Source organism: Neoarius graeffei, chromosome 9 (genome assembly GCF_027579695.1).
Source record: "Neoarius graeffei isolate fNeoGra1 chromosome 9, fNeoGra1.pri, whole genome shotgun sequence".
NCBI classification, from domain to species: Eukaryota; Metazoa; Chordata; class Actinopteri; order Siluriformes; family Ariidae; genus Neoarius; species Neoarius graeffei.
In genome coordinates, this window is record NC_083577.1 from 7,253,151 (window position 1) to 7,280,981 (window position 27,831).

The following is a 27,831-nucleotide window of genomic DNA, read 5'->3' on the forward strand; positions in this document are numbered from 1 at the left end:
ATTTTGTTTGATCTATTGATCTTTCTATCTGTCTGTCTGTCTGTCTGTCTCTCTATTCTACAGAGAATTTGAATATCTTTATATATGGTCACCGTATCATTTAGATATTTAATATCAATGATGTTTTATTTTACAGAACTCATCTTTCTGAAATGCACACATGTATTTTATGGTAAATAGGGTTTAAAAAATAAATAATATAAATCAGTCAATTTATATATTAAAATTGAATGTATTAATATGATTGTTATTTCAGACACACCACACTGAGGTTCCCGGGGAACCAAAAAGCCCTCTCCAAAGATCATGAGTGCATTGTTCTAATTATTCTGAATATTTTCTAGCATATGATGTGATTCAGACAGAAACATGAAAGCATTAATAATCTATTAGTTTAGCTTCCAACCAATCAAACACATGGAGCCCTGGAGCACGTGCGCTGTATAACAATTAAGTGAAAGGAAAAGGATGTGTTCACGGGGGGGGCGGAGCTTCAGCTTCCATAAAGCCCCAACGCTGTTAGTTACCGTAAAGCACAGAGAATAAGCTCAGGTTGGAGCTTTTCCCTTTCTGTGTGCTGTTACACTCCTCAGTTCATCCCTGTTGTACACTGGCTCATGGTTTAAACTGTCATCCTGTGTGTGGCAAAGTTCTCCAGTTTCTGTGTGAACCTGTTCAAGGTCAGATATTGATACCTACAGAGCTACAGAGTGCACGCCTGCTGTTCATGGCCTACAGAAAAGAAGACACCGGAGCTTTGGGGTGAAATTAATAATCATCTCATCTCATCTCATTATCTGTAGCTGCTTTATCCTGTTCTACAGGGTTGCAGGCAAGCTGGAGCCTATCCCAGCTGACTACGGGCGAAAGGCGGGGTACACCCTGGACAAGTCGCCAGGTCATCACAGGGCTGACACATAGACACAGACAACCATTCACACTCACATTCACACCTACGCTCAATTTAGAGTCACCAGTTAACCTAACCTGCATGTCTTTGGGGGAAACCGGAGCACCCGGAGGAAACCCACGCGGACACGGGGAGAACATGCAAACTCCACACAGAAAGGCCCTTGCCGGGCACTGGGATCAAACCCAGGACCTTCTTACTGTGAGGCGACAGTGCTAACCACTACACCACCGTGCCGCCCTGCCTTCTGTTTATAAAACAAGCAAATAAACAAACAAACAATATAATCTTCTTCTGCTTCTCCCAGCTGTTCCCATACGTTCGGGGTCACTACAGCAGATCTGTTCTACATATTTGATTTGGCATAGGTTTTACACCAAATGCCCTTCCTGACGCAACCCTCACCAGTCTATCTGGGCTTGGGATTGACACTAAGTACGCACTGGCTTGTACAACCCCAGTGGCTGGGTATTTTACCTAATCTTTGGACTGTGGGGGAAACCAGAGCACCCGAAGGAAACCCACACAGACACGGGGAGAACATGCAAACTCCACACAGAAAGGCCCCTATTAGCCATGAGGTTCGAATGCGTAACTTCCTTCCTGTGAGGTGATAACCACTGCGCCACGAAACAACCAAACAAATATAATAATAATAATAATACGTTACAGAAACGGCACGGTGGTGTAGTGGTTAGCGCTGTCGCCTCACAGCAAGAAGGTCCGGGTTCGTGCCCCGTGGCCGGCGAGGGCCTTTCTGTGCGGAGTTTGCATGTTCTCGCCGTGTCCGCGTGGGTTTCCTCCGGGTGCTCCGGTTTCCCCCACAGTCCAAAGACATGCAGGTTAGGTTAACTGGTGACTCTAAATTGAGCGTAGGTGTGAATGTGAGTGTGAATGGTTGTCTGTGTCTATGTGTCAGCCCTGTGATGACCTGGCGACTTGTCCAGGGTGTACCCCGCCTTTCGCCCGTAGTCAGCTGGGATAGGCTCCAGCTTGCCTGCGACCCTGTAGAACAGGATAAAGCGGCTAGAGATAATGAGATGAGATGAGAATAATAAGTTACATTTTTTATAGCACCTTTCACTTTCCCAAGGTTACTTTACAGGAAGGGGGAAAAAAGACTAAGCAGTAAGAGAGGAAGAGAAATGTTCATGGATAATATGTTCAAGATTGATAGATAGATGCATTATAAGTTAAGGAAAAAATAACTATTGCAAAGAATTTGTTAAACAACAAAATTGACAAATTTGTAACATTAGTAGTAACAACAGTCTAATAAATAAAGCACTGGATAATCATCATCATCATCATCATCATCATCATCATCATCAACAACAATAAATAACTGCAAACAGGAAAACAACAAACAAACAGACAAAAAAGACCCCACCTTTTTGAGTTATGGCAACTGTTGGTAGAATTACGTCCAAATAAGTCAGTAAGTAATAGGTTTATTGTCATTATATTGAAGGTCGGACAACAATATAATGGAATTTAGATAGCACTCGCAGAGATATAAGATAATTAAAGACAACAAGACAGAAAACATCAAAACATAAAAACAGTAGATATGGGCAGTAAAGTGCAATATACAGTGCAATGCAGCAGACATCAGCAATACTTTATTGTTGATTAAGCCATATGTGAACAGATTTAAAAACTACTTAAGGCACACAGTTATATTGTTGTACAATATAAGTCCTCCAGTGAGTGTACCGTATGTGAGTGTGTCGTGTGTGTAGTGAGAAGCTCAGGCCATTTTCATTCGTTTAACAGCTTGGGAGAAGAAGCTGTTTTTCGGTCTTGGAGCGGATGAATGAATTGTCCTGTATCTCTTACCAGAGGGAAGTAACTGGAAGTGGTGGTGGCCAGGATGTGCTGGATCACAGATGCCGTTCAAATCCCTGCCCTGACAGCGGGCTTGGTAGATGTCCTCAACTGCAGGAAGCTGGGTCCCAGTGACGTCCTGTGCCATCTTGATGAGTCTTTACAGAGCCTTCTGGTCCTTCTTGGTGTAAATAAGTAACATTAACTTCTTAACTGTCTACATGAATACATTTTTTTTTTTTAAATTCGGCTGCAGATAAAAATGAAGTTATCCAAAAGCAGTTTTACTTTTCAATAGACTATTGGAAAGCACTTTCAATAAGCCAGCAGATTAACATGTGTTAGCTAAACACTTCTTACTATAGATTTTAGCTCACTAATAATAGCCACTAACTTTTTCCATTTCAGTTCAATCAAAAAAACTGGAAGCAGGAACATGGACAAACAGACTAAATCCAATTAAAAGCATTCATTTCTGAGTGGTGAGTTGCATCTATTTCTCCTAGATAGATATGAATGCAGCGGCACGGTGGTGTAGTGGTTAGCCTCACAGCAAATACGGTAGGTCCTGGGTTCGAGCCCTGTGGCTGGCAAGGGCCTTTCTGTGCGGAGTTTGCATGTTGTCCACGTGGGTTTCCTCCGGGTGCTCCGGTTTCCCCCACAGTCCAAAGACATGCAGGTTAGGTTAACTGGTGACTCTAAATTGACCGTAGGTGTGAATGTGAGTGTGAATGGTTGTCTGTGTCTATGTGTCAGCCCTGTGATGACCTGGCGACTTGTCCAGGGTGTACCCCGCCTTTCACCTGTAGTCAGCTGGGATAGGCTCCAGCTTGCCTGCGACCCTGTAGAACAGGATAAAGCAGCTAGAGATAATGAGATGAGATATGAATGCTCCATGATCACAGCTTCTTCCTAATCTTTGGATGTTAATTATATTATTGACCTAATTCCATCCATCCATCCATTATCTGTAGCCGCTTATCCTGTACAAGGTCGCAGGCAAGCTGGAGCCTATCCCAGGTAACTGTGGGCGAGAGGTGGGGTACACCCTGGACAAGTCGCCAGGTATTAACCTAATTTTGTTTTAATTTTGTTTCTGTTTTAAAAATATGACTGGGGTCTCATGGTGGTCCAAGGGCCACAAGTAATCACTTACAGAAAGAAACAGCACAAGACATATTAGAGTGTTGGCTCCTCCCAGCTCCAGAACTTTCCAGTAGGTGGATTGATTATGCTAAATAGCAAGAAGTGAATAAGTGTGTGTGTGTCTGTGTGTGTGTATAGCCTTGACAGAATTCTCCTGGTTTTCCTGGGATTGGCTCCAGATTCCAATCAGAACAGGTGCTATTACACTATTACTCACTATTACATTTTTGCTACTTTTTAAAATTTAGAACGAGTGTTTTTGTTGATGTGTTTATGTATACTGTACACTGTTCCTAACCATTAGGTGACACCGTGCATACCTAACAACCTGTCCCCCCCCGAGTCATACGTCAGTCCTGAGATACCAGTGGCACTGACCTTTCCTGATTCTCTGACCTGCCTGATCCATCCTGATGCCCTACTTCTAGCTGAAGTCTCATCACAATGCTCCTGTAGAGGACGGCCCCATATGGACAGTCGAAACTCGCACTTGGAAGATGGCTCTGGACACTTACAGCTTTGCTACGATGGCTGAGGACTACAATCACCATGATAACTTTAGGAGTGCAGCTGTCATGAACAGTTTTGCATTCAACCCTCCATCAGTGAACAGTTGAGAACTTCAACAAAACAGACTTCATGCTAAAACTATAATGAATTTCCTGGTTATACAGTTGTACTTTGTGACTCTATAGGACACTCAGGGGCGGTCCTGGGGGCTGTCCGACCGGGCAGCTGCCCGGGGCGGCATCGCGGGGGGGGGGGGGCGGCACGAGCGCGGGCGTGAAAAAAAAAAGGTCCCAAAAAAAAAAAAAAAAGAGCTCGTGCAGGAGATCAGGAACTTTCCTGACTTGCCGCCAGCAACTGTGACCCCCCTTGAGCTGATCACATTCATGCATAAGAAGGAGCTATCAGAGATCTACCCCAATTTCTTGACTGGACTCAGAATTGCTGCCACTCTGCCTGTCACTGTGGCTCAGGCAGAGAGGAGCTTCTCGAAGCTAAAACTGATCAAGACTTACCTAAGGTCAACAATGTCACAGGAACGGTTCAGTGGCCTTGCTGTGATCAGCATAAACCACGCCTTAGGGGAACAAATCTCATATGAAGACATTGTAGAAGAATTTGCATCCAGGAAGACCAGAAAAGCCAACTTTTAGGTTGTGCTTTCACTTTTGCATCCTGAATATAATTGCCACTTAAATGTATATAGACTGTTTTCCTCTTACTTCTTTTGCACGTCTTGTTATTTATGACAAATTATAGTGGTTTGCCATTTTTGCCACTTTAAAGAGTGTTAACTTCTTCATTTGTTACTTCTTGTTATTTATGATACACAATAGTTTTTGCTATTTCTTCTTATGTGTACAGTAATATGTATAGGATTTACCTCTTCTCTGTTGTTAGTTCATTTATTTATGATACATGATTGCGTTTTACGGGGCGGCACGGTGGTGTAGTGGTTAGCGCTGTCGCCTCACAGCAAGAAGGTCCTGGGTTCGAGCCCCGGGGCCGGCGAGGGCCTTTCTGTGCGGAGTTTGCATGTTCTCCCCGTGTCCGCGTGGGTTTCCTCCGGGTGCTCCGGTTTCCCCCACAGTCCAAAGACATGCAGGTTAGGTTAACTGGTGACTCTAAATTGACCGTAGGTGTGAATGTGAGTGTGAATGGTTGTCTGTGTCTATGTGTCAGCCCTGTGATGACCTGGCGACTTGTCCAGGGTGTACCCCGCCTTTCGCCCGTAGTCAGCTGGGATAGGCTCCAGCTTGCCTGCGACCCTGTAGAAGGATAAAGCGGCTAGAGATAATGAGATGAGATGAGATTGCGTTTTACCATTTTTGCCACTTTAATGTATAGTATTTTTAGATCTTTTGTCACTTCATGTTATTCTGTAACTGTGATTGTTTAACTGTTTAGCTTCTTTTGTTATTTATATGGTGCGACTTTAATGGAGGTTTAAGTCTTATTGTTAATAATAATGGTGAATGGTACTCTATGATAATTCATTGTGCACTCTGTTGGTAAAACTGACTGACTTGTGCAATATTTTGACCATCGGGTGGTGCTGTAGTGCAGTTGTGCTTTCTTAAATAGCTGCGGATAGCTGTAATGCGAAGTCATTGAGTCTTTTTGTTTATTGTTTATCTTTTATTGTTTATCTTTGTATTTTTTATTGCACTAGTCATTAAAACAGCAGGGGGTTTCGCCCGGGGAGTAAATCACTCTAGGATCGCCACTGAGGACACTGTTATAGAAGCGAGTTATTTATAATCATGCATATATATTATTTACCAGCTGGGAGGTCCGTATCGTGAAATACCGTGACCGAGGTCTTGAAAATACTGACCGAGGCATCTGGGCCAAGGTCAGTATTTTCAAGGCTGAGGTCATGGTATTTCACGATACGGACCAACCTTAAGCTAGTAAATTATATATTTATTTTTTCTTTACCAAATTCTAACAGAAAATGAGAGCGCCCGAAAGGGAAACCATATTTAGAACAAACCTGCTACAAGCTCGTCAAAAACCTGTTTGACAAGCTATGTCAGCTTGGAATTTTCCATTTAGGTTTCGACAGAACTTCCCAAAGACATTGAGGTCATAGGTCATCTTTTTTGTTGTATTTTCTACCCTTTGCTCCTCAATAAAACTGCTGGATTTGCTCGGCGTTAGCAACAGTTACAGGTTTTTGACTTTCTCCTGAAATGTTTTCTTTTATTTCGTCTTCATCAGGGTAGTAAAACTCGCTTTCGCTGTGAACACTGTCATTATTGCTATCTATGCTGAAAAATTAATGCTATTATACTGAGAAATGCGAAAATTAATGTTGACAAAAAAATTGCTACTATGTTTTTTGTTGTTGTGAATGAGCGAATCGCCAAAAGTCCGTAACTGGGGTCCGTATAGTAGGATTCTGGACCGCTCACGAGCCAAACAGAGCACACAATTTGATGGAAATTGGACCGCGGAAAAATAATATCTGTTATCGCCCAGATGAGGATGGGTTTCCTTTTGAGTCTGGTTCCTCTCAATGTTTCTTCCTCGTGTAGCTATGCAGTCTGGTTAGTCAAATGACTTTCTATGGATTTGCCCGCCAAGTTACCATCGCCTTGTCCACAGCTAACATTAACACATAGCTAATTAACTTGGACACTGTTAGTTAGCATGTAAAAACGGAGTTACGCTAACATGAATAACATTAACTTATCTGAAGTCCTTTCAGAAATATGTTTTAGCATAATCTTGCCAAATAAACAATGTAGAAATATTTAATTTCTAGTCATGTTAGCTACCTGATATGGTTTCGAGTTTGAAAAGAGTTTGCTAGCATGTCAGGTGGAGCTTCACATTAGAAGAAGAAGCCTTTATTTGTCACATGCACACTTAAGTTCATCCCCTGCATTTAACCCATCTGAAGTAGTGAACACACACACAGAGCAGTGGGCAGCCATACTACAGCACCCAGGGAGCAGCTAGGGGTTAGGTCCCTTGCTCAAGGGCACTTCAGCCCAAGGATGTTATCCTACTGCACGTCCTTGAACTGTGGGGGAAACCAGAGCACCCACTGGAAACCCATGCAGACACGGGGAGAGCATGCAAACTCCACACAGAAAGGCCCCCGTCGGCCTCGAACCCAGAACCTTCTCGCTGTGAAGCAACAGTACTAACCACTACACCACTGTACCGCCATGATGCACAGTATGCGTTCATTTTACTCTATGAATTCAAAAAACAATCCAGTTGGTTGTTTCAGAGGCGTTAGCTTTTGTAAGTGTTGTGGCAATAATACAACAATGTGTTGACAGAAAATGTACTTGTAATACTTAAGTATTAAAAATGGCTGGCACGGTGGTGTAGTCAGGGGTGCAGATACGTTTTTTGAACTGGGGGGGACAAAGCTGCCAGCAAACCAACCCCAACCCCACCCCCAACATGTGTTGTGCGAGGAATATACTCTGATGCCCTTAAAACTGCCTTCTGAGCACTGTATCTACAGGCTACCACCGAAAGAAGGAGGCTACCAGAAAGGCATCTCTACTCCGTACGATTTTACTTTCACTACGACATTACTTTGAACAGACTATCAAAAAATTGCAAGGTGATATGATAAAGTAAGGCACAGTTTACTTACAGTCGTTGTTTTTTGAAAAAATGATGCAATCGTTTTCTGCCTTTTCGGTTTGGCACCCTTCATCATGCCGTGTTGGGGTCCTGAACTAGGAGCTGTCCCCGATATGCCTGTCAAACTTGTTGTGGGTAACCATAGCAACCAAGCTCGAGCTCGCAACCTGTGCAGTCTGTGCAGCTCAACCAACCGAATATCAGTCTTTGTTTTGTTTTATGTGAGTTGTTGCAACTATGTATGTACTGCTGTGCACCTCAATAAACCGAATGGTAATTAGTAGGGCTGCATGATTATGGAAAAATGATAATCACGATTATCTTGATCAAAATTGTAATCACGATTATTAATCACAATTATTCTTGATGTTAGGGAAATCACTTAAATTTTATTTCACTATATTCAAACAAACAATATGAACAGCTTTCAGTGCAGAATGAAATTTAAAAGAGAAATTCTGATTTCCGAATGACAAATAAATGAAATTTATCCAAGAAATTATCAAAGGATGAAGGAACTGAAAACTCAATTGCAACAATTACATAGCATTATACTGAGGCCTACAAGTTTTTAGCTAGAAAGACCAGCCTATCAACATGCTCTGGCTTTAAACATGAGTGAAGGCAGGTCACAACATTGCCTCCAGTGCTAAATAGTCTGTTGTTCCGACATAGTTAGCTTTTCTCTCTCACCTCAATCTGTTACCTACTCTCACGCTATCACCCCTTGAAGAAGATACCGCTGCACTGAAGCTCTGCGCACTTGGCTTGCTTGCTTATTTAGGCTGAGTAATGAAACCTTACATGCGTCGATTCGCACCCTAATGGTTTGGCGGAGTACTGGTCAAAAAGTGCTTGATCAGATATGCAGCAGAGCTCGCATTTTAAATGGAAATAAATCGCGATTTTCATTTAATTTAATCGTGGCAGCCAAAATCGCGATTTTCGATTAAATTCGATTAATTGTGCAGCCCTAGTAATTAGTCTTTTGATTTTTCCGTGAGGTTTGCCTTATGCAAAGAAAGACAGCATAGACGTTTTTTCCTCCCTATAAGTGGGGGGGACCGAACGAGGTGAATTTAAATCTGGGTGGGACGAATCCCCCCCGTCTCCCCTCTATCTGCGCCCGTGGGTGTAGTAGTTAGCGCTGTCTTCTTGCCTCACAGCAAGAAGGTTCTGGGTTCGAACCCAGTGGCCGGCAAAGGCCATTCTGTGTGGAGTTTGCATGGTGTCTGTGTGCTCCAGTTTCCCCCACAGTCCAAAGACATCTCATTATCTCTAGCCACTTTATCCTGTTCTGCAGGCAAGCTGGAGCCTATCCCAGCTGACTACGGGCGAAAGGCGGGGTACACCCTGGACAAGTCGCCAGGTCATCACAGGGCTGACACATAGACACAGACAACCATTCACACCTACGCTCAATTTAGAGTCACCGGTTAACCTAACCTGCATGTCTTTGGGGGAAACCGGAGCAAACCCTCGCCGGCCACGGGGCTTGAACCCGGACCTTCTTGCTGTGAGGCGACAGCGCTAACCACTACACCACCCGTCCAAAGACATGCGGTTAGGTTAATATGGGACGACCTTGGGCTGAGCGAGGCACCTAACTCCCAACTGCTCCCCGGGCGCTGGAAATTTCACAAGTGTGTGATGAATAAAGTTGGGCTTGCTTTGGGCGGTGTAGTGGTTAGCGCTGTCGCCTCACAGCGAGAAGGTTCCGGGTTCGAACCCAGCGGCCGGCGAGGTCACAGTCCAAAGACATGCGGTTAGGTTGACGTGACGTGCCCTTGAGCAAGGTACGGAACCGGTGTGTGTGTGTGTGTGTGTTCACTGCTTCAGATGGGTTAAATGCTTGAAGTGTGCATGTGACAAATAAAGGCGTGAGTAGAAATCTGACTGGACAACTTTCACGTGGGATCTGTACTTTGAGGGAAGTTGGGTTCTTTGTCCACCTCTGTGCTCGAGCAAACGTTCTCCAAGCTCTCCCTTCAGGCGCTCCTTCTTCCTGTGATTTACGGTAGGTGGGCGGAGTAGGCGTGTTTTGTTCCCCGACGCCCCGCCTCCTGCATGTCAGTGCTCTCCGGCTCGTGCAGTCTGCAGCGGACTCCGTGAGCAGGTAAGACATTTCCTCATTCACTTCCGGCACTAGAGACACATTGTATCCTCGGGGACGATCAGTCCATGATGCGCATGCAGAGTGATGAGAGAGTGCAGAGCTTCTGAGCAGATCCGGTTCTTCTGCTGCTTGCGCCTCTGTCTGAGCAGAACATTTCCATATTCATGTCCCTGCAATGGACATTTCATGAGGATGAGTCTGTCTCTGTCTCTCTGTCTCAGTTCCAGAAGAATATACATTTTTAAAATGTTAAAGATCTAACCAAATACCTATCAAGATCACAAATGCATTGCATGAGGAGTGAGATCTTCACCCAGGTCTCCATGCTTTACTGTGTTAGGACAGGAAGAGTGAGATAGTGAGGATTTGGGGTGTGGGTGAACAGTGTGGATGGATCCTGGTGGGGAACCAATGTACCAACATCTCAAAATTTCATTGGAAAGATTGTAAGACAAACATGTGTGTGTGTTGCGGAGAGCTGGAAAAACGAGACTGTTCAGGTTCAGCATCAGCGGTGCTGAAACAGCAACCCGAAGTCTGTTAGAATTTCACCGTGTTCATCGTTTGACTGGATTCATGGTCAGTTTTGAAAGAAACATGGTGTTGGTTGTTTGAACAGACAGACATCGCTATTCTTGGATTAACATGACAATGAAACAGTCTTAAACATCCGAAGCATGCTCTCATGCAATGCCGGATATCCAAAGATCTGTAGCTGTAGTGTTGATACGTTCGATCGCTGATGAAGCCGTGTGTGTGTGTGTGTGTGTGAGACGTTTCTGCAGCGTCATTCTGCCTCTGGATGCCGTCTTTCACTTCAAATAATCAGCATGCACGAGACGTACAGATGTACAGTTTGAGACGTTCATAAGGATCGTAAGCTTGCTCGCATGCTGGACTTATCGTCATGGTGTTGGATGGAAGTCGTATTAGATCACAGTCACGATAACGTGATGTCGCCGGTCCTTGAACAAGCGAGTAGGTGAAAATCAGATGAGAAAATGTTCGAGCATCACGCCTTCCCTCCCTCCCTCCCTCCCTCCTACACCAATATCAAACCCATAGCTGAGTCATCCTCCCTATCAATACACTTCTTCAGCTCAGGAGAGTCCATGTGAGATGTTTCAGAGAATGAATGTCAAGAGGACGTAATTACAACCTGAGCAGTTCTTCAATGATGTTTACGAATTCACTGACATTTCCAACATGAATGCCTTTGTTCATGGCTTTTGTATCTTGCATGGAGTGGACCTTTCTGAATCGTGCTCTGTGTCCTCGTGAAATGGTTTTACGCTTAAATCTCTTTTGTCTGTCCTCCATTTTAGAGCCGAGCCACCAGGTTGAAACAGTAGTGCGGTATCTGCAGTCTGGCTGAGAGGGAGGGAGGGAGGGAGGGAGGAAGGGAGGGAGGGAGGATGATTGAGTGGAATACAGGTACTCAAAACCTAATCAGATTCCCACGGTGTTTCGTCGTGGGCATTGATTTCCATCCGTTGTAAACAGCCTGTGGGCGATGGTGCTGTATCTTCATCCAGTGCATCAGTAATGAAAAGCCTGTGAGTCATGTTGCCTGGATCAATGAAGTCTTGCAGCCTTTCTCCAGCCTGCTCTGCAACACACAGAAGTTAGAAGTGAGGTTGAGCTGAGATTATTTAAATTAAGCGAAATGCGCATTTTATCAAAGATTACCCTGTCGTAGGCTAAGGGTAGGCTTGTACTAGCTTTTACCTGCGTCTACGCACATACAAGATGGCTGCCACATACACTACTGTGCAAAACTCTTAGGTCCACCTTTTTCTTTTTTTTTCCCCATACAAGCTTTTTGTTATAGATTTCTACTTTATGACTTCTACATTGGGCGGCACGGTGGTGTAGTGGTTAGCGCTGTCGCCTCACAGCAAGAAGGTCCTGGGTTCGAGCCCTGGGGCCGGCAAGGGCCTTTCTGTGCGGAGTTTGCATGTTGTCCGCGTGGGTTTCCTCCGGGTGCTCCGGTTTCCCCCACAGTCCAAAGACATGCAGGTTAGGTTAACTAGTGACTCTAAATTGAGCGTAGGTGTGAATGTGAGTGTGAATGGTTGTCTGTGTCTATGTGTCAGCCCTGTGATGACCTGGCGACTTGTCCAGGGTGTACCCCGCCTTTCGCCCGTAGTCAGCTGGGATAGGCTCCAGCTTGCCTGCGACCCTGTAGAAGGATAAAGCGGCTAGAGATAATGAGAATGGGATGGGACTTCTACATTATCGAGTCAGTACAAAAACATTGAGTTCATTTTCCAGCCCAAAATTAAACGTTACGGGGGAAAAAAAGTTTGTATCTGAGCAGCATATTCCATAAGAGAGCACTTTTTAAATTAAAAAAGAAAACATCATGAAGGCTACTGGGTTTTGGTGCAAAATTAAGAGGCAAGTATGACAGTCAAAGTGTCCAGAAGAACTGTGGCTGGTTCTGCAACATGCCCAGTAAAACCTACAGCTCATTTCCGCATAAAACTATGTTACAGGTCATTTTTGAAATCAGGTGAATTGGGATTCATCTAGGTGATTCTACAGTAGATTTAGCTCGGTGAATTTGGTCGATATTCTTAAAAGGGATTGGTTTTTTAGGGGGTTCATAAAAGAATGAGAACACTTTGACAACCACACTCTATTCACCTTTCCCCCCTCAATATCATCTACCCAGATTACACCTGTCTTTCTGCCTAATTTAATTTGCTTTTTCTCCCCACTTTTCACTGGGAATCAAACCCAGGACCTTCTGCTTTGAAGTCCACCGTTTTACCACAACATCACGGAGGATTTAGAGGCAGCAAAGGAATTAAACATTCCACTAAATTACCTAAACCTAACCCAAAATTCTAATTCACCTCAGTAAACCAACAATCAGGGTGGCACGGTGGTGTAGTGGTTAGCACCGTTGCCTCACAGGAAGAAGGTTCTGGGTTTGCATGTTCTCCTTCTGTCTGTGTGGATTTCCTCTGTTTTCCCCCACCGTCTAAAGACAGGTAGGTTAGGCTAATTGGTGGCTCGAAATCTACAGTAGGTGTGAATGGCTGAGTGGAGAAAACCTCTGTCATAATCCAGTAGAAGGCAATGGAAAACCACTACTGTAATGGTCCCTAGATACTTTAATGGCCGAAGCTGTCGGATTGACTTTGGTTCATTTACAACCCCGATTCCAAAAAAGTTGGGACAAAGTACAAATTGTAAATAAAAACGGAATGCAATGATGTGGAAGTTTCAAAATTCCATATTTTATTCAGGATAGAACATAGATGACATATCAAATGTTTAAACTGAGAAAACGTATCATTTAAAGAGAAAAATTAGGTGATTTTAAATTTCATGACAACAACACATCTCAAAAAAGTTGGGACAAGGCCATGTTTACCACTGTGAGACATCCCCTTTTCTCTTTACAACAGTCTGTAAACGTCTGGGGACTGAGGAGACAAGTTGCTCAAGTTTAGGGATAGGAATGTTAACCCGTTCTTGTCTAATGTAGGATTCTAGTTGCTCAACTGTCTTAGGTCTTTTTTGTCGTATCTTCCGTTTTATGATGCGCCAAATGTTTTCTATGGGTGAAAGATCTGGACTGCAGCCTGGCCAGTTCAGTACCCGGACCCTTCTTCTACGCAGCCATGATGCTGTAATTGATGCAGTATGTGGTTTGGCATTGTCATGTTGGAAAATGCAAGGTATTCCCTGAAAGAGACGTCGTCTGGATGGGAGCATATGTTGCTTTAGAACCTGGATATACCTTTCAGCATTGATGGTGTCTTTCCAGATGTGTAAGCTGCCCATGCCACACGGACTAACGCAACCCCATACCATCAGAGATGCAGGCTTCTGAACTGAGCGCTGATAACAGCTTGGGTCGTCCTTCTCGTCTTTAGTCCGAATGACACGGCGTCCCTGATTTCCATAAAGAACTTCAAATTTTGATTCGTCTGACCACAGAACAGTTTAAATGAGCCTTGGCCCAGAGAAGACGTCTGCGCTTCTGGATCATGTTTAGATACGGCTTCTTCTTTGAACCATAGAGTTTTAGCTGGCAACGGCGGATGGCACGGTGAATTGTGTTCACAGATAATGTTCTCTGGAAATATTCCTGAGCCCATTTTGTGATTTCCAATACAGAAGCATGCCTGTATGTGATGCAGTGCGTCTAAGGGCCCAAAGATCACGGGCACCCAGTATGGTTTTCCGGCCTTGACCCTTACGCACAGAGATTCTTCCAGAGTCTCTGAATCTTTTGATGATATTATGCACTGTAGATGATGATATGTTCAAACTCTTTGCAATTTTACACTGTCGAACTCCTTTCTGATATTGCTCCACTATTTGTCGGCGCAGAATTAGGGGGATTGGTGATCCTCTTCCCATCTTTACTTCTGAGAGCCGCTGCCACTCCAAGATGCTCTTTTTATACCCAGTCATGTTACTGACCTATTGCCAATTGACCTAATGAGTTGCAGTTTGGTCCTCCAGCTGTTCCTTTTTTGTACCTTTAACTTTTCCAGCCTCTTATTGCCCCGTCCCAACTTTTTTGAGATGTGTTGCTGTCATGAAATTTCAAATGAGCCAACATTTGGCATGAAATTTCAAAATGTCTCACTTCCGACATTTGATATGTTGTCTATGTTCTATTGTGAATACAATATCAGTTTTTGAGATTTGTAAATTATTGCATTCCGTTTTTATTTACAATTTGTACTTTGTCCCAACTTTTTTGGAATTGGGGTTGTATTATGGCTCACTTATAAAATGTATAGTATTGTTTTAATGTTGTAACATTTAATTTCATTATTTTTTAAACCATTTTTGGTCGACAGCATTTCTTTGCACATGCTTTTGCACAGTACTGTATATTCTGTTGCTGTTTGGAGCATCGCTTGTACCTGTTCTCAGAAATTAATGCTACGCTTCCTTGTAGCGCTATACCAGTTAGCACCATGTGATGCTGTGTCCGTAACTGATCAGACAAACTAGCATTATACCACAAATCGCAAATTGTAATTTTTCTATTACAGGTGGTGTTTGAATTAAAAAAAAACCTCTCCTTGAGCCTTCAAACCAAGTTAACGTTCTGTTGCGTAGCAGTCTTCTAGAATTTAGAAATGTTTTTGAAGGTAAGGCCAACGTTTTGGAATTGAGATGCGGCTAATGACAACAGTCACGATGACAGCAGAAAGTTTTGAAGAGAAACAGAGCTTGTGAGTGTGTTTAACGTGACTAAAATTTGCACTTCAACGAAAAAGAACGCAGGTGAATCTGAACAATGAAACTACTGCTTCTGAACGCACACACAAAGTCATACGTCAAGTACAAACTGCCATTAATCTTTCATTCCACTTAATTCAGAAGTGGGAAGCCTGAACTTGGAATGATGTAATTTTCAAGCTACGAACTGGGGCAAAAAAAGGATATTTTCCATGAATGTGTGTTTTTTCTTAGCAGCAAGGTAACTGGCTAATGTTAATGACTTTTTATGTTCTCAAAACTGCGAACTGTATGTTCAGTGTTAGACTTAACCAACTAATGTGTCTATGTTGATAAAGCTAAAGTAAATACTCCTGTAAAGTAGTAAAAAAGCGTTTTTTGGGTGGCACGGTGGTGTAGTGGCTAGCACTGTTGCCTCACAGCAAGAAGGTCCGGGTTCGAGCCCCGTGGCCGGCGAGGGCCTTTCTGTGCGGAGTTTGCATGTTCTCCCCGTGTCCGCGTGGGTTTCCTCCGGGTGCTCCGGTTTCCCCCACATTCCAAAGACATGCAGGTTAGATAAAATACCCAGCCACTCGGGTTGCACAAGACAGTGCATACTTCATGCCAGTCCCAAGCCTGAATAGATTGGGAAGGGTTGCTTCAAGAAGGGCATCCAATGTTTTAAAAAAAAAAAATCTCTGCCAGGGGGTGGCACGGTGGTGTAGTGGTTAGCGCTGTCGCCTCACAGCAAGAGGGTCCAGGTTCGAGCCCCGTGGCTGGCGAGGGCCTTTCTGTGCAGCGTTTGCATGTTCTCCCCGTGTCCGTGTGGGTTTCCTCCGGGTGCTCCGGTTTCCCCCACAGTCCAAAGACATGCAGGTTAGGTTAACTGGTGACTCTAAATTGACCGTGAGTGTGAATGGTTGTCTGTGTCTATGTGTCAGCCCTGTGATGACCTGGCGACTTGTCCAGGGTGTACCCCGCCTTTCGCCCGTAGTCAGCTGGGATAGGCTCCAGCTTGCCTGCGAGCGACCCTGTAGAACAGGATAAAGCGGCTAGAGATAATGAGATGAGATGAAATCTCTGCCAAAAGTAGTTGAAAATCAATTGGGGCTTTGCCCTGTATTCTTCCCCTGTTGTGAACTGTGTCCAAATAAAAAGTGATAGCTTATTTACTGTTCATGGTGTGAGCAGCCATGTTGTTTTGACGTCTTATGCTGAACCCGGGTTTGAGGATGCCTTTCTGACTTCCAAGTTGAGGGGGCATTTTCTTTAATTTCACCGAATCTTGAGCTTTAGTTGAACGCAGCATATTTTTGGCGATCTCTGATGACCCCTCCCACTCCCCAACTTGACCAGACGGCATTTGAAATTCTCTGTGATGAAGTTGTAGTGTGAGGATCTCTTCATCATGTAGCAAGAACAGTGATGAACGACAGCCAATGAGAGTCTTACAGGAAATCCTGAATGCAATTCTGTCATCCAGAGCTGCGAAAATAAAAATAAACACAATTCCTAGTGATGCTAGGAATACAAATAGCTATGTTTTTGGTTTTTTTTTTGCACTATACCTGCTGCCTGCAGTTCTCTTGGCAGAACAGTCAATCCTTGCTTCCCTCATCTCCCAAACCAGTTCCTCCATTTTTCTATTTTTTGTTAGATCTTATTAGCTTATCTAGCCGACAGGTGATGAGTTTGTGCCATCGTGCGTTGTTCGTTGTCCGTCTGTTGTTGTCCATATTTCACAAAAATCGCTTCTTCTCTCTCAGTTCTTCACCGATTTTTATTCTTTTTGGCAGGAAGGTAGATCTGCTTGGGGTGCATATACAGTGGTGTGAAAAAGTGTTTGCCCCCTTCCTGATTTCTTTTTTTTTTTTGCATGTTTGTCACACTTAAATGTTTCAGATCATCAAACAAATTTAAATATTAGACAAAGATAACACAAGTAAACACAAAATGCAGTTTTTAAATTAAGGTTTTTATTATTAAGGGGAAAAAAATCCAAACCTACATGACCCTGTGTGAAAAAGTGATTGCCCCCTAAACCTAATAACTGGTTGGGCCACCCTTAGCAGCAATAACTGCAATCAAGCGTTTGCGATAACTGGCAATGAGTCTTTTACAGCGTTGTGGAGGAATTTTGGCCTACTCACCTTTGCAGAATTGTTGTAATTCAGCCACATTGGCAGGTTTTCGAGCATGAACCGCCTTTTTAAGGTCATGCCACAGCATCTCAATTGGATTCAGGTCAGGACTTTGACTCGGCCACTCCAAAGTCTTCATTTTGTTTTTCTTAAGCCATTCAGAGGTGGACTTGCTGGTGTGTTTTGGATCATTGTCCTGCTGCAGAACCCAAGTGCGCTTCAGCTTGAGGTCACGAACAGATGGCCGGACATTCTCCTTCAGGATTTTTTTGGTAGACAGCAGAATTCATGGTTCCATTTACCACAGCAAGTCTTCCAGGTCCTGAAGCAGCAAAACAGCCCCAGACCATCACACCACCACCATATTTTACTGTTGGTATGATGTTCCTTTTCTGAAATGCTGTGTTACTTTTACGCCAGATGTAATGGGACATACACCTTCCAAAAAGTTCAACTTTTGTCTCATCAGTCCACAGAATATTTTCCCAAAAGTCTTGGGGATCATCAAGATGTTTTCTGGCAAAACTGAGACGAGCCTATATGTTCTTTTTGCTCAGCAGTGGTTTTCGTCTTGGTACTCTGCCATGCAGGCCATTTTTGCCCAGTCTCTTTCTCATGGTGGAGTCATGAACACTGACCTTAATTGAGGCAAGTGAGGCCTGCAGTTCTTTGGATGTTGTTGTGGGGGTTTTTGTGACCTCTTGGATGAGTCGTCGCTGCGCTCTTGGGATAATTTTGGTCGGCAGGCCACTCCTGGGAAGGTTCACCACTGTTCCACGTTGTTGTCATTTGTGGATAATGGCTCTCACTGTGGTTCGCTGGAGTCCCAAAGCTTTAGAAATGGCTTTATAACCTTTTCCAGACTGATAGATCTCAATTACTTTGTTTCTCATTTGTTCCTGAATTTCTTTGGATCGCAGCATGATGTCTAGCTTTTGAGGATCTTTTGGTCTACTTCACTTTGTCAGGCAGGTCCTATTTAAGTGATTTCTTGATTGAGAACAGGTGTGGCAGTAATCAGGCCTGGGTGTGGCTAGAGAAATTGAACTCAGCTTTCCAAAGATGTGATAAACCACAGTTAATTTATGTTTTAATGGGGGGCAGCAATCACTTTTTCACACAGGGCCATGTAGTTTTGGATTTTTTTCACCCTTAATAATAAAAACCTTCATTTAAAAACTGCATTTTGTGTTATCTTTGTCTAATATTTAAATTTGTTTGATGATCTGAAACATTTAAGTGTGACAAACATGCAAAAAAATAAGAAATCAGGAAGGGGGCAAACACTTTTTCACACCACTGTAGCTTCTACCCAAATTTGCAAAACTGCAATTAATAATGAAGATATAGAGTAATTAAGCTCCAACGAGCAGTTTCCATACAAATCGCTTCTTCTCCCTCAATTCTTCACCGATTTTGATTCTTTCTGGCATGAAGGTAAGGGTACCTAGGGTGCATATAACTTCTACCCAGATTTGCTTCATTACAATTATTAATGAAGTCATGGGCTAATTAAGCCTTGATGAGCAGTTCAACAAAAATCGCTTCTTCTTGGTCAATTCCTGCCATTTTGGATTCTTTCTGGCAAATAGGTCGGTATTCCTAGGGTGGATATAGCTTGTATATAGTGTATATGGCTTGCAACATTTATTGCGCAAGGTGGCCCACTTTAGATCGTTCCTTCTGGACTAGACGGGGCCGGCGTGAGCTACGCCGTCATTGACGGTCTCGTTCTTGTTTCTGTACAAAATAGTATCATCACAGCCAGGCACTCTTCATGGACAGCACATGAGAGACGACTATCGTGTTTAATTTCGTGAATATGCTTTAGATCAGGATCAGACAAGCTTCGTTTGGGATCTCTCCAGGTGACTAGTGCAGTGTTTGGGCTTCGTCTGTACTCACTCATGTAATGTGCACATCATTATAGCTACAAAGCAACAGATCTTAAGTGATATAAGTCATGTAGTGTGAGCAGTACAGATATTCGGAGATATTGTAGGTGTTGTTGTGTGGACTTTATATAAATTAGGCAGATGAATTAGTTTTGGACATGGAATTAACTAGAACTAGATGGACAGACTGCATTTACACACAAGCAAGCCTCAAGTCATCTATGTATTAATCCAAGTTGGTTTACAAGTCTTGAAACGCCATGGCAACAGAGACATTTTCCCCAAAGTACACGTTGCCTAAAATGGTGTACTGCAGTGGAAAGGCCAATAGCTTGGCTACGGAGCTTGTCTCTTGGAGTTAAGTGCGTCTGGCTGAGTACTAACAGCAGGGCTGGTCATATAGTCCTTCACGTCATGTCAGCATGGCTTGAGGTTTTTTTAATCACAAGTTTGATGGACGCTCCTCATTGCTGCTAAAATTAGACGTACAGTACAAACTGAGAGTTTCGTTGTAGTTCAGTAAATTTCCTGCCAGTATATACCTCATCTTCTGGAATCTTCTTGCAGATCCCCAGAGTTTTGGTTTTGGCATCAGTGTTGTATACATTCTTCTCAAAACTTTCTGCGTGGCTGAGCTCACTCCCAGATGGATTTGCTTTGGTCTACGTACAGACGTCCAGCAGAAGCAGGGAGAGGAAAATAGCGTAATGATCAAGCGTGTGGTAGCAGTGAAGACGGAGCGTGTGCGTGAGTGTGTGTTTGGTGGGGTACGTTTTAGGAGAAAGGGGTCATTTGCATAAAGAGGGGACCCACAACACAATGACCTCAGTGTTCATTCGGAAAACAGGTCACTTCCTAGACCAGAAGTGCATGTTGTGATAAAGCTCACTTTACCGCAGAGGCATGTAGCATAACAGCATATGGCTAAGAGCTGAAACAGGAATGAAGATGCTGAATGTACGTACAGTCGTGAAAAAAATAAGTACATCCCATGGAAATTGTAAACTTTTCTCAACATATTTAAACAAGCAAACATTTCACCCTTTTAATACAGTGCCTACAGATAAAGGTAAGGTAAAGGTAAACTCCAACAAACGACAGATAAAATCGACAGTTTGTAGTCATTTTCATCATAATTTAAAAAGAAAAAATCCAGTCAAAAAAAGTAAGGACACCCTGGAAAAAGTAAGTACATCCTTACATTTATCAGACATTCAAGTCCATAAAATTAGACTCAGGTTTTCCAGATGAGGTGTCATTGATTTGAACCTCCTGCAGGTGGAGGCGCAGGTGGAACCCGTCTTATTTAAACCTGATATCTAGGGTCTGGTGTTCTCTTTGCTATTGAAGTGTGTGGTGTCATCATGCCAAGGTCTAAAGAGCTCTCTAACGACCTCAGAAAAAAGGTTGTGGTTACCTATGAATGTGGCAAGGGATTTCCAAATTATTAGAAGATCTCCAAATTATTCAAAATAATTCATTCCACTGTAAGGAAAATCATCTCCAAGTGGTGTAGATTTCAGACAACTGCCAATTTGTCCAGGACTGGCTGTCCCAGCAAATTCAGCCCAAGAGCAGACCGTTTGATGCTAAAAGAAGTCTCCAAGAAACCCAACATTTCATCACTGGATCTGCAGGTAACTCTTGCAGCTGTTGATGCGAAAGTGCATCCATCTACAGATGTGCTAGGGAAAAAAAAAAAAACTTTACTGTCCAAAAGGAATGTTAAGCAAGACTACAGTTTGCCAATGAACATGTAAGCAAAGACCAGACCTTTTGGAATAACGCACTTTGGACATACGAATCAAAGTAGAGTTGTTTGGCCACAGTAAGAATACACGTGTGGCACAGACCAAAGACAGCTTTTCAGGAGAAGAACCTCATACCAGCTGTGAACCATGGTGGTGGAAATGTTATGGGTTGCTTCATTGCCTCAGGCACTGGGAAGCTTGCATTCATTGATTCAACTCTGAATTCTTAATCATATCAAAGAGTGTTTGAAGATACCGTGAGGCCATCTGTTCAAAAGTTGAAGTTGAACCAGAGGTGGGCCTGTCAACAAGATAATGAGCCTAAGTACATGAGCAAAACCACCAACGAATGGCTCAAAAAGAAGAAATGGAGGGTTATGGCATGGCCAAGTCAAAGCCCAGTTTTGAACCCCATTAAAATGTTGTGGGGAGATTTGAAAAGGGCAGAACATGCAAGAAAAATCCTCAAACATTTTGCAACTGAAGGAATTTTGCATGGAAGAGTGGTCAAAAATTGTCAGAGTCTCGTGGACAATTACAGTATGCACAATGCCTACAAGACATTATTTCTGTTAAAGGGGCCAATACTACTATAGCTTCTGAAAGCAAGGGTATACTTACTTTCTCCACAGAAGAGTATTACATCTATTGATATTTTTGTTGAATAAACGATTGAAAGAGATGATTTTCCTTGTTGGTTTTTTTTGTTCAAGTACATCACGTTTATCTGTAGGCGCTGTATCAAAAAGGTGAAATGTTTGCTTGTTTGAATATGTTGAGAAAAGTCGACAATTTCCATGGATGTACTTATTTTTTCACATAATTGTAGATGCAACAGCATAGATGTTGTGAATAGATGTGCTGATAATATTATGTACTTACTGACTGAGTGGGAGGCCTGGATGGGAAAATATTTGGTTTGAGGTCATGCCGTATGGACTGAGTGCAGCGAGGTCCGTACAAATGATGAAGAGCCAAATATTTTTCCATCCAGCCCGACCTAACTCCGTCAATAAGCATTTTATCATATGACCTTTCTTTAACTAACATACACAGTGGAAAACAATGAACAATGGTGTGCGAAAAATGACTCAACTGAGCACCATGAAAGTGAATTTTATTATCCAGATAATTTATCAGACACAGACCAAATTGCACAAGCTGAAATTGTCAAAGAAAATGAAAAAAGTTACTTTCAAGCGAAGAAATCCACTTGTTTATACAAAGACAACAAGAAAAAACTGTAAAAAAAACCCCCAAAAAACAACAAAAACCCAGAAACTAAGTACGACATGAACGTTTTCAAAAGATTTCTTGCTGAAGTTGAAAGTAGACGGCCTTTCGATTTCATAAAACCGGTGAAATTTAGTTCCCTTTGAAATTTGGTCATTGTGATATACATTTATTTCTGTAATATTGAAAAAAAAAACCCAGGCCATTTTGTGTCTGGGAACTTATTTAATTCAAGGGAATTCCCTAGCAAATAATGTGCATGAAATCGCTCGCTTTGCGCAGTTAAGCAGATGGGGAAGTCCGGTGTGCGCATGCACAGGTTTACCTTTTAGCGTAGTGTCGCATTACTGCCATCTACAGGTTTCCCTTTGAGCGTGCACTGACCGTTCCATCATTCTGTCGCTAAACGAACAGCTGATCACACCGAGGTGCTCGCTGAGCGCCGATATTTATTAGTTTGGTCCTGCGTTTCCTTTCCTTCGTATAGAACATAATGTCTTTTCTTCTCGCTTTCCGTTACTGTAGTCGCTCTTTCACGTTTCATTCACATCCTCCGTTTTCCTCTCCTGTTTCAAATTTGTATCGCACAATGCCTTGCGCAAACAGGGAAAGCCCACATGACGTAGTATCTTGTATGATGCATGATGTAGTATCTTGTATTGCGTTACGGTGAAGCAAGAAATAATAGCAGAGAAAAAATTCTCATAAAATTGGAAGTCTTTGATTCCATTCAGTACCTTTCGGTCCACTAAACAAAAATAATTGGGTGTCAGGGAAAATTCTGTTTATGACCTAAACCTGAAAAATCTGAAAGTCAGTCTACCTTTAAGGAGGAAAGAGACACAAGTCATCTTCTCTCAGGAGCTAGACAGCTTGCTATGTAGTTTCTGTATACAAGCGAAGAAAAAAGGAAACTTTGATGACGAACCTGACACTTTCGCGAAGTATTCAACACTACCTTGACAACAACAGTAGGATAAATATCCTGAAAGACGAGGTCTTTAAAAAGTCCAGAGAAGTCCTGAAGTCCAAGCACAGAGACCTCAGAAAAAATTGAAAAGGCAACAAACCAAATGCCACAGAAGCCTTGACTGGTGGAGATATTGATCATATTTTGAAGAAAACAATTTTAATAAACTTGTTAAAACTTGTAAAAAAAAATCACTTTCACAATTGTGTCACTCATTATTCAAAGTAAAAATTCAGAGCAAAATGAAAATGGTGGAAGCGAATTTTTCTATCTTGATTCGTGGCTATAGATGGCTGTGGCATAGCCAAGGTTCAAACCGGCGATCTCCTGACGATATGGTGAAAATAATTATATCACAATAGCGAAATCGTGATGAACTTAATCATTGAAAAAAATGATAAATGATACTGATAATAATTTAAAAAAAAATATATATATATATATATATGGGTCAGATAAAAAAAGTTAAATCAGATGCTAGATTGGAAACTCATTATCAGATTGATTACTCAAAGAGCTACACTGCCAGTCAAAAGTTTTGGTACCCCCTGTATGAACATTTATGGCTCAACTTTAGAAATGGGTTTGAGTTCTAAAAAGTCATCCTAATGCTGTAATTAGAAAATCTGCTAAAAGGGAAATAAGTAAATGAATCATTTAGATAATAAACATTTTTTTGTCATTAAAAAGTTACAAATACAGTTAGGTCCATATATATTTGGACACTGACACAAGTTTTGTTTTTTTACCTGTTTAGTTATAGTTATATAATGGACATGGACATAAAGTCCAGACTTTCAGCTTTCATTTGAGGGTATCTACATTAAAACTGGATGACGGGTTTAGGAGTTTCAGCTCCTTAACATGTGCCACCCTATTTTTAAAGGGACCAAAAGTAATTGGACAATTGACTCAAAGGCTATTTTATGGGCAGGTGTAGGAAATTCCTTCGTTATGTCATTCTCAATTAAGCAGATAAAAGGCCTGGAATTGATTTGAGGTGTGGTGCTTGCATTTGGAAGATTTTGCTGTGAAGAAAACATGCGGTCAAAGGAGCTCTCCATGCAGGTGAAACAAGCCATCCTTAAGCTGCGAAAACAGAAAAAAAACCATCCGAGAAATTGCTACAATATTAGGAGTGGCAAAATCTACAGTTTGGTACATCCTGGTGAACTCATCAATGCAAAAAGACCTGGACGCCCACAGAAGACAACAGTAGTGGATGATCGCAGAATAATTTCCATGGTGAAGAGAAACCCCTTCAAAACAGCCAACCAAGTGAACAACACTCTCCAGGATGTAGGCGTATCAATATCCAAATCTACCATAAAGAGAAGACTGCATGAAAGTAAATACAGAGGGTTCACTGCACGGTGCAAGCCACTCATAAGCCTCAAGAATAAAAAGACTAGATTGGACTTTGCTAAAAAACATCTAAAACAGCCAACACAGTTCTGGAAGAACATTCTTTGGACAGATGAAACTAAGATCAACCTCTACCAGAATGATGGAAAGAAAAAAGTATGCCGAAGGCGTGATACAGCTCATGATCCAAAGCATACCACATCATCTGTAAAACACGGCGGAGGCAGTGTGATGGCTTGGGCATGCATGGCTGCCAGTGGCACTGGGTCACTAGTGTTTATTGATGATGTGACACAGGACAGAAGCAGCCAGATGAATTCTGAGGTATTCAGAGACATACTGTGTGCTCAAATCCAACCAAATGCAGCCAAACTGTTTGGTCGGCGTTTCATAATACAGATGGACAATGACCCAAAACATAAAGCCAAAGCAACCCGGGAGTTTATTAAAGCAAAGAAGTGGAATATTCTTGAATGGCCAAGTCAGTCACCTGATCTCAACCCAATTGAGCAGCATTTCACTTGTTAAAGACTAAACTTCAGACAGAAAGGCCCACAAACAAACAGCAACTGAAAACCGCTGCAGTAAAGGCCTGGCAGAGCATTAAAAAGGAGGAAACACAGCGTCTGGTGATGTCCATGAGTTCAAGACTTCAGGCAGTCATTGCCAACAAAGGGTTTTCAACCAAGTATTAGAAATGAACATTTTATTTACAATTATTTAATTTGTCCAATTACTTTTGAGCCCCTGAAATGAAGGGATTGTGTTTAAAAAAATGCTTTAGTTCCTCACATTTTTATGCAATCATTTTGTTCAACCCACTGAATTAAAGCTGAAAGTCTGAACTTCAACTGCATCTGAATTGTTTTGTTCAAAATTCATTGTGGTAATGTACAGAACCAAAATTAGAAAAATGTTGCCTCTGTCCAAATATTTATGGACCTAACTGTAGCAATATGGCAATAAATAGTGCAATAATAACAAAAAGACTTCTTCCTGTTACTGATTTTAAAATGTTTAACCCAGCTCGTGTACTCTCAGAGCCTAATCTAGGGCGCGTAATACGTGATGATACGCGTTTTTTATCTGTCTGTCGCACATCCACTTTTTGGGCGCGAGAGTGATATCGCGTATCTATTCATTTTGTCGCACATTTATAAGTAGAGAGCGTGTAGTCGCGTTTTACTGAATCTTGTGCGTATCAATTTGTCAGCACCAGCTAGCAAGCACTGCGGTAAATATAGCGTTGTTTACACACCAATCGGAAAATATCGGAAAGGACCGAAGTATTCCGAATGGTTTATTTAGCGGGTAAAACAGTTTTGTGAACTATTATATCATTGGTCACTGAACCGGGAGACAGTGTATCTCAACCAATCGTGTGAAGTGTTTTAAAAATACCCAAAAGCGCATGGCATATCGTTCTGTCTCATCCAAACATAACAATGTCAAAACACGTGGTCACGTTGAAAGACCTTTGGACGAAAAAAGGAAACAAAACGAAGACACAGAAGTGACAGATACTAATCCAGCTGACATTACACAACCCGATACAAGATATTATGAAATAGATTTAATCTGTTCTTGTATAATGGTAGGTACTGTAACATTACTGTAAATAATAAGAGATTATTATGATAATATACTGTTTAGGAAGTCTGAATTTTGGGATTATCTCTAGTCATCCATGTCAAAAACTAGTTTAAAGATAAGTTCTACATGAATGCTAGTTGTGTTTTTTGTTTGTTGTTTTTTTTGTTGTTGTTTGGGAGTAATTTGTTTAATTCAGTTTAGTATTATGTTATTAATCATATTCAAATAGTAAAGGTGCTTAGTTGATATATAAGACATATATAAGTTTGTGTACAAATATGATCTTAGAGTAATTATATGACAGTGTGAAGACATACTAAGTCATTTGATTCTGATTGATAATGGGTTTTGAAGTTTGAATTTGATATTATTTTCCTAATGCCAATATACAATTAGTTTGATAATGTTTGGTATTATGTAAGTTTTATTTAAAAACATTATGAAATATATTTAATCTGTTCTTGTGTAATTGTAGGTACTGTAAGATTGTAAATGATAGAGATTATATACTTTTTAGGAAGTCTGAATTTTGAGATTATCTCCAGTCATTTATGTCAAAATCTAGTTTAAACATGGGTAGATTGTTTAATGTTTTTCACTTTCATGAAAGGTGGTCTGAACAAAACAAATATGATAACATTTTTAAATATTTGATAGTGATTTTATTTTATTCAGAAATCAGATTTTTCATCTTATTATTAATTAATAGTGGCAAGACTACATGGATTTTAGACTTAACTATATCAAATGATGTAATATTAACCTAGTCATATTTGATATGCAACATTATACTACTGGCGGTCAAATTGGTAAAAATAGGCTAGTCACATGATTTATAGTAAAACAGTAACCTAGTCATATAACAGAAAACTAGTCATATTTGTAAGGTTTTGCAGTATATAATTCTTCATATAGTTTTTGATCTAAAATCTTTACATTTTTAAAGTTCAGATCTGATCATAATGTTTGTGCAATACTATAAACTGTGGATAAGTGTTTGCTGATATGGTTTTCATATCACTGTATTAAAGGATATGTATAGTGCCATAATTATGATCTCATCTCATTGTCTCTAGCCGCTTTATCCTGTTCTACAGGGTCGCAGGCAAGCTGGAGCCTATCCCAGCTGACGACGGGCGAAAGGCGGGGTACACCCTGGACAAGTCGCCAGGTCATCACAGGGCTGACACATAGACACAGACAACCATTCACACTCACATTCACACCTACGGTCAATTTAGAGTCACCAGTTAACCTAACCTGCATGTCTTTGGACTGTGGGGGAAACCGGAGCACCCGGAGGAAACCCACGCGGACACGGGGAGAACATGCAAACTCCGCACAGAAAGGCCCTCGCCGGCCACGGGGCTCGAACCCGGACCTTCTTGCTGTGAGGCGACAGCGCTAACCACTACACCACTGTGCCGCCCCCCATAATTATGATATTATATAGATTAACATCTGATATGAATGTTTGTTACATGTGTTCAGTTTTATTAATAAAACTGTTCTGTTTATAGATGTACTCTTGAAAATATCTACCAATGTATTACTTATTTTTCTGTCCCC

The 27,831-nt window shown here is 41.8% G+C and overlaps 1 protein-coding gene across 1 annotated transcript in view; it reads left to right on the forward strand.

The window, feature by feature from the left end:
• The first annotated feature begins 10,087 nt into the window (after positions 1 to 10,087).
• map2 (microtubule-associated protein 2) overlaps positions 10,088 to 27,831 on the forward strand; it is a 349,408-nt gene continuing 331,664 nt past the window's right edge. The window contains exon 1 of the mRNA XM_060928995.1: positions 10,088 to 10,118. The gene's annotated coding sequence lies outside the window, so the exon portion shown is untranslated. The remainder of the gene's footprint in view (positions 10,119 to 27,831) is intronic.